This window comes from Canis lupus, chromosome Y (genome assembly GCF_048164855.1).
Source record: "Canis lupus baileyi chromosome Y, mCanLup2.hap1, whole genome shotgun sequence".
Taxonomy (NCBI): Eukaryota; Metazoa; Chordata; class Mammalia; order Carnivora; family Canidae; genus Canis; species Canis lupus.
The window spans coordinates 15,643,784-15,651,038 of record NC_132877.1 but is presented as its reverse complement, the minus strand read 5'-3'; the positions used below and the strand labels follow the sequence as shown (position 1 = coordinate 15,651,038).

Genomic DNA, 7,255 nt, shown 5'->3' with positions numbered 1-7,255 from the left:
CTCTCTCAATCTCTCTCTCTCTCTCTGTGACCATCATAAATAAATAAATAAATAAATAAATAAATAAATAAATAAATAAGTAAATAAATAGAGTTCCTGGATTTGATTTATTTTTAAAAATATATAGGACTCATTTTGGTGTGGATTTATGTACTAAAATTAGAATTTGGTACCAAAAACTCAAAAGTTTTTATTTTAAAACAAACCATACTGCTTTTATCTTGGTTCAAGATGGAAAAAAAAACTAAAAAAAACTTTATATTTGGAAAAAGAAAGGGAGAGAGAGATTCTGACACACATAAAAACATGGATGATTTTTGAAAGTATTATGCTTAGTGAAAGCCAGTCACAGAAGGTCAAATATTAAAAAAATTAAAAAAAAGAAGGTCAAATATTGTAAAGTATCAAAACTAGCCAAAATCACACAAAATTAAAAGGAATATTATCTACCAGAGTCTGGAGGGAAGGGGAAGGGAAATTAGTGTTTAATGGATGCTCTATAAAATGAAGATGTTCTAGAGATGCTACATAGTATCAATATATTTAACACTGCAGAGTTGTACACCTAAGAATGTGTAAGAGAGGGATGCTTGGGTGGCTCAATGGATGAAGCATCTGCCTTCGCCTCAGGTCATGATCCCAGAGTCCTGGAACAGAGCCTCTCATTGGGCTCCCTGCTCAAATGTGAATCTGCTTCTCCCTCTGCTTCTGCCTGTCCCCCCATCCGTCCCCACACCCCACTCATGCTCTATGTGCCTCTCTCAAATAAATAAGGGAAATGTCCCAAAATTTTTAATGTATAAGGAAATGTAAAGTTATATGTTTGTAACCACAATTAAAATGAATTTAAAAATAACAGAGTAAAATTTGCTGATAGAAAATAATGCAGACAGAGTTGGGGCATTCTCCTATGAATTTGGAAGAGGCTAGCATGTCATTTCCTGCACATCTGAGAGAATTCTCTTGCTGCACATAATTACAACTCTCAAACAAACTAAAAGAATAGTTTGGCCCTATCTGGTAAGAATCTGCACACCAAATCACTGCTATTAGCTAGATATGGGTCATCTCTAACACTAGTAGTACTCCACAAACACCAGATTGCAACCTAAGAATTGCTTAGCTTCCAGATGCAAAAATAAAGGAGCACTGCATTTCCCTCTCTCTTCTTTGACACTAAGATGTGTTTTTTTTCCACCATTAGACTAACAAGATAAATGAGGGTTTATTACCATCCGAGTCAGTGGCATTGTTTGACAGTAAGTGAATGATAAGAAATTTAACTATACACATTCCTCGCATTCAGAAAAAACTTATGCTGTGTTTTAAGGATCCTCTAATGACTGTGCCTTAAACAACAGCTTTTGTGCTAAAACCCATGGAATTGTTCTAATAATTTCAAGACTGGGGTGTTTGAATCTCTGTTATCTCCTGGACTTGAAACATAAAGATACCCAACCTACTTTCATCCTGGAACCATGGCCCAGGTCATCAGTAACCTCGCTGATTAAGCTCTGGCACTGGTGAGTGCTGCTGTGACTTACTGGAAGCCTTGACTGGCCACATTTTGACACTATGCCTGTTGAGCTGGTTCCTCCAACACTTGCTGAGATACCTACAGCTATTAAGAGCTTGAACAAAATTGTTCAAGAGTGCTCAAACTGGTAGCTTTAAACAGCTCCTGGTTAAGGAAGCTCAGCTGAATGGTTTGGTGGCCAACAAGGTGTGGATGTGGTTTGATGTTGGCAAGGTCACAGGTAAGCATACATACAGGCTGTAATGTGGAAGACCAATGCTTAACATCTCTTTCTTTTTTTAAGTTTTTTTTCTCTTTCCAATTTTTATTTATTCATGATAGTTACACAGAGAGAGAGAGAGAGGCAGAGAAGCAGTGAGAGAAGCAGGCTCCATGCACCAGGAGCCTGACATGGGATTCGATCCGGGGTCTCCAGGGTCGCACCCTGGGCCAAAGGCAGGCGCTAAACTGCTGTACCACCCAGGGATCCCTTAACATCTCTTCCTATGTGGCTTATTATCTGAGTGTTCTTGGGCCCTGTGTGGCCAGACTGGTATTTGAATAAAATAATGTATCAAAAAAAATACCTATCTTTAAAGTGCACATGTAGAACATGCATATATTTAGGAAATCTTTGTAAACATTAATACAAGTAGGCCAAAGTAAGTGTAGAAGCAATAGCTGATCACCAAACTAATTAGCTTAAGTAGAATACTGTCTTATACCACACAAAAGGCAAACACTGCCATCCTAAAATTTAAAGCTTTTTAATTTCTATCTTGTAAAATGTAAATCAGCTATCATTTGAGTTTGGATAAAGAACACTTCTTAAACTTTGCCATTCCTGTTTCCTGAAGTGACCTACCTGCCAGAAACATTTCCATAAGATCGCTGTGAGTCCTTTTCATACCTGAGAATGTAGCCAAAGTGGGGTCAGAACCATAGAAGGGGAGCAAGCGGACAATTTCCAAGTGATCATTCTCAACTGCATCATAGATCAGCCTAGGAAGAGACATGCAGGTGGATGAAAGTGTGTACAGGTGTTTCTAACATTGTTTCTTTTAATAACAGGCAAAAGAGGGTGGATGTGTACCAATCACGATAAGCCTCCTACAGTACGTGATATGTCCCCAAGATATAGGTACTGTTGAGTCATTCTGCAGATCAGGAAACAGATATGGTGACACCCAAGATTAGAGGTGATAAATATTCTTATTTCTATCAGGACCATTATATGGCTTTTGAAGGAATTATTTCCAAACTAATTCTCAAATGCAAATCTATTTTAATTCAAGACCCTAGTTCAAGACAAAAGTGAAAACATTCAAGGACATCAAAGCAGGGATCCCTGGGTGACTCAGTGGGTTTGGCACCTACCTTCAACCCGGGGTGATCCTGGAGTCCTGGGATCAAGGCCTACATCACTGTCCTAGCACGGAGCCTGCTTCTCCCTATGCCTGTGTCTCTGCCTTTCTCTCTGTGTGTGTGTCTCTCATGAATAAATAAATAAAATCTTTATTTTATTTATCTTTGATGTCCTTAAAAAAGGACATCAAAACAGTGACAGACTCCATAAAGGTTACTCACAGCGGGGGGTAGGGTGGAATCCCACCAAAATGAAAATGAAACCAAGACAAGAAACAATCGGTATTCAGTTTCTACAAAGACTTACTTCAGTTTTTAGGGAAACAAAAGCAAAAATGAACTACTGGACTTCAACAAATTAGAAAGCTTCACAGCGAAGGAAATGATCAACCAACTAAACAGCAACTTGTAGAATGGGTGAAGATATTTGCAAAAGAGGTACCTTTATACCTTTCCCTCAACCCCCATTCTGGTTACTTCTCTCTGATCTCTTTTTCTGAATTAGATTTTTTCTTCATTTTTTTCATTTTGGATTCCACACATAAGGGAATATATGCCATTCTCTGTCTCGCTGATTTTCACTTGGCATAATGCTTTCAAAGTGCAGTACCATTACCTCAGGTAGCAATATTTCCTTTCCTATGGATGACTCATATTTCATTCTACAGCTAACACTTATTTATCCATTCACCATTGATGGGCACGGAAGTTTTCACCTCTGGGTTGTTCAAAATAGTGTTTCCTGATCATGGAGGTGCAATCAATACCTAGCCATATTCTGTTTTCTCCGGATTTCATCCCAGAAGTGGAATTGCTTGATCATAGGGTAGTTCTGTTTTCAAATTTTGAGGAACCACCATATGTTTTGCATAGCAACTGTAGTAATCCGTGATCACAACAACAGTGCCCAAGGGTTCCCTTCACTCTACATTCTCAGCAGCATTTCTTTTGTCTTTTCGATGATAGCTCTTCCAATGGATGAGATGTTATTTCTCATTGTATTCTTGACTTGCATTTTTCTGATGATTAGTCATGTTGTCTACCGGCTTATCATGTGCTTATTTGCACTAGGAAAATACGAGAGCACTGTGTACTGCGTCTGAGGTTCAGTGACAAGACCAGCCTCCACATGACAGGATCCTCATTGAGATAGGCATGGATGGGTGCAGGGTCACTCTTCTGGCTGAGGTGAGGTCCCATAATTGTAAAGAGGACAGGAGGCTACAGGAAAGCAATGAAAAGGATTCTTTGTGGTTCTTTACTGTGCCTTTGGAGCCCATAGGTCCTGCTCCTTTGTCCTGTGATCCCGGAAAGACACTGCCTTCAGGACACACAAATAAAACTATCCGTCTCTTTTATAGTGGGCTGGCCTGGGGCTGCAATGCTAGAGCTGGAGAACATGATGCAGGAGTCCTCCTTTGCAATAGTATCTAGGGACTTCTACAGAAGGAACTGCAGAGGAAAGACTCCTGCAGTGGCCACTGTGGTCATCCTCCTGCCCAGAGACAACTTGAAACTCTTAGTGGCATTTATCCCAGCAGTCGAGGTGGTTAAAAGGGGAAGAGGCTTCCATAAACTTCTGATTGATTCATTCCATAACTAGGCACTAAGCACATGGGTACTTTGGTGGGCCCATGTGTGGAGCTGAGTATACCATAAACTCCCTGCCTTTAGGCAATCATAGTCTGGAGATGGACAAAGGCACAGAAACTGCCACACATGAAACAAAAACCAAGTGCTGAATGCTACACAGGACTGTGTGCTGTGAACCACAGCTGGGAGTCATTGGAGAAAGAGTTATGAAAGGTCTCATTGATGGTGACATTGCTGAGAAGAGAATAACAAAAGCGAGTTAGATCTGCACACGTCTGTGTGCGGTGTGTTGAGAAGAAAGTAACCCTGCTGCAGAAACTGACTAATGGAAGATGGTTAAGCCATAGGAGGTGAAAAAGTCAACAAGCATGGCTGAGGGGAAATGCAGAGGAGATCTTAGGAGTGGAATTAGGGCATGGAGAGATATTGAGGCCTAGCAGACTGTTAGTAGTGTATTGTTCCTCTGCTACTGAATTGCTCCAATACCTCGCATCTGACAAATTCTATATTTAACTTCTCTCTGGTTCTGTGGATGAGGAAACAAGGCACAAATTAGCTTGGTTCCTCCACCTCAAGGTATCAGAGGTAGTGGATATGGATTCATTGGAGGTTAGCCTGGAAGAGGACTTTCTGTCAAGTGGACTCAGTTCGCTGCCACATCAGACTCTATACATGACAGCTCAAAATGTCTCTGGTTGATTTTTTATTCAGATAGAGAAGAAAATGGTAAAGGGAAAGGGTCAGAAGTAGAACATGAATGGGTGGAACAGGAGAGGAAAGAAATAGGAAGTAAGATCCTATTCCCAATTGGAACTTAGATGTGACATGCCATTGTGTTAGCTGTATCACATTGGTCAGAAACCAGTCACTAAGCACCTCGGGGTGACACAGTGATATTTATGCTACAAGCAAGGATGGCTTGGAGCCATCTTGAATTCTGTGGCCCTCATTGCCCAACAAGGCAACTTATATAAATTAACAGGAAATATTGGACTGTTTTCCTACAGAAGATGACCATGTCTGCATCTTGGAGCATTTCCACCCCATCATGGTGCCCTCATTGAAATGAGACCAGGGGGAAAGTGACCATTGTGACATTACATTGTTGGAATCCAAGCCACTATCTAGTGGTACTCCATGCTGCATCCCACATCTTCATGTCAATCTCCAATCCTTCAGTTTGTGCCTCAGACACACAGGATACCAGCCCACATGCATTATAAATATCATCTATAGACACTTGATAATATCCCTAGGATGTAAATTCCAGCCTGATTCTACCACCGTGCAGTTTGGGAAGCTGGGGAGTAAGTGAGAGACAGGGGGTTAGATAGGACACAGAACCAGGAAAGTAAACAGAATAATAAAACTCTGGATTCAGCTCAATATCCTCAAAAGTAGGACGTTACTTGCATTTTCAGAGAGTTTTGGCTATGGCATTTTTGGTTCATGATGTACAGTTTAGGAGATAACATGGGATAAGCAGTCATCGGCCAAGAAAGGGTTCTGGATAGGTCTCACTTTAGGAAGGGGTCCAGGTGTTGGGATCTTGAAAAAGTGACTTCACTCTACTTATGTTGGAATCATGCATAATATATTTCAGGTTTTTGAGGAGTGCGGGTGATTTGTTTGTTTCACACAAAGCAGTGAGTATGTTTGCATTTTAATATTATTTTTATTATTTCGCCAACTCCTCCAAATATCCTTTGTAGATTCCAGCTCCACTGTCCCTGCAGAACGTCTCCAAGCCCTTACAAATCATTACACTAAGAAGGGTGATGTAACACAAAAGGAACGGTGGGAAGACACCCTTTTAAATGTTCCATTATAAAGTGTCATCTGTCAGAACACATCATATTATAGGCCCAACAGGTCATAGGCTGTGTCCTAATAGATCTTTATATTACTCCATAAATGAGGTGGGAACTGCCACAGTAATTCAGACTTTCAAGGCCCTTGGCACTTGACCTGAGGCCATTCTCTTGTCATTTCTGCCGTGCTGCAAGGAAAAACATATGTGTCACCACAGACTGTTTTAGTTGCTACATCTGCTATAACCTGGGACTCCAGATTAGGGGGAAGACCTCTAATGTCCAAAAGTCCTGGGCCAGCAGTTCTACAGATAAGTGACCACCCCATACACAGCACAGGGCTTGAGGCTGGCACCTACAATCGGTATATTTTGGGAATATCACTGCTCCTCTCTGAGATTACTTTTCCCTCCTCTGAAAAGCGCTGTGGTGAAAGGATGAACCTCATAGGGCTATTGTAGGAAATCCCAGGAGAAAACATGGCATAGACTTATCTAGTGTCTGGTCCTGTATATAGGACTGCTGGGCATCTTCATGTGTAGCAGTTCTCTCTCCCAGTGAAGAAGTTCTCCACATCAACCCTCATGGCACTCTGGGTTTACAGAAGCACCTGGAAAAGAGGCAGTTTTCCTCTTTCCTGTTGGTGAAGGACTTACATGATTCCAAATACTTGGTCCTGCTACTTGTCCTTTATGGGCCCAGAGTAGAGGTCACTGAGGGAAGGCAGAGCAGCTCCAGTCCTACTCAGTATATGGAAAGTGCTGGTTGGGATTCCTTCATCCAATAATATAGATTAAGCATCTACTATTGCAGACACATTTCTAGTCACTAAGATCATTGAAGGAATATAGTTGATAGAGTGTCTCAGTCTCAAGTCTAATCAGAGTCTCCGACAGTCAATCACAATACCCTCATAGGCACGCATGTCTATAGTTTGTTAAATGAGACATCTTCATGGATGCCTCATAAG

General features: G+C 41.0%; 1 pseudogene; it reads left to right on the top strand.

Annotated features, from left to right (window-relative positions):
- Nucleotides 1-1,478: 1,478 nt before the first annotated feature.
- LOC140629054 (ATP synthase subunit g, mitochondrial pseudogene) lies at nt 1,479-4,484 on the top strand (annotated as a pseudogene).
- Nucleotides 4,485-7,255: the final 2,771 nt, after the last annotated feature.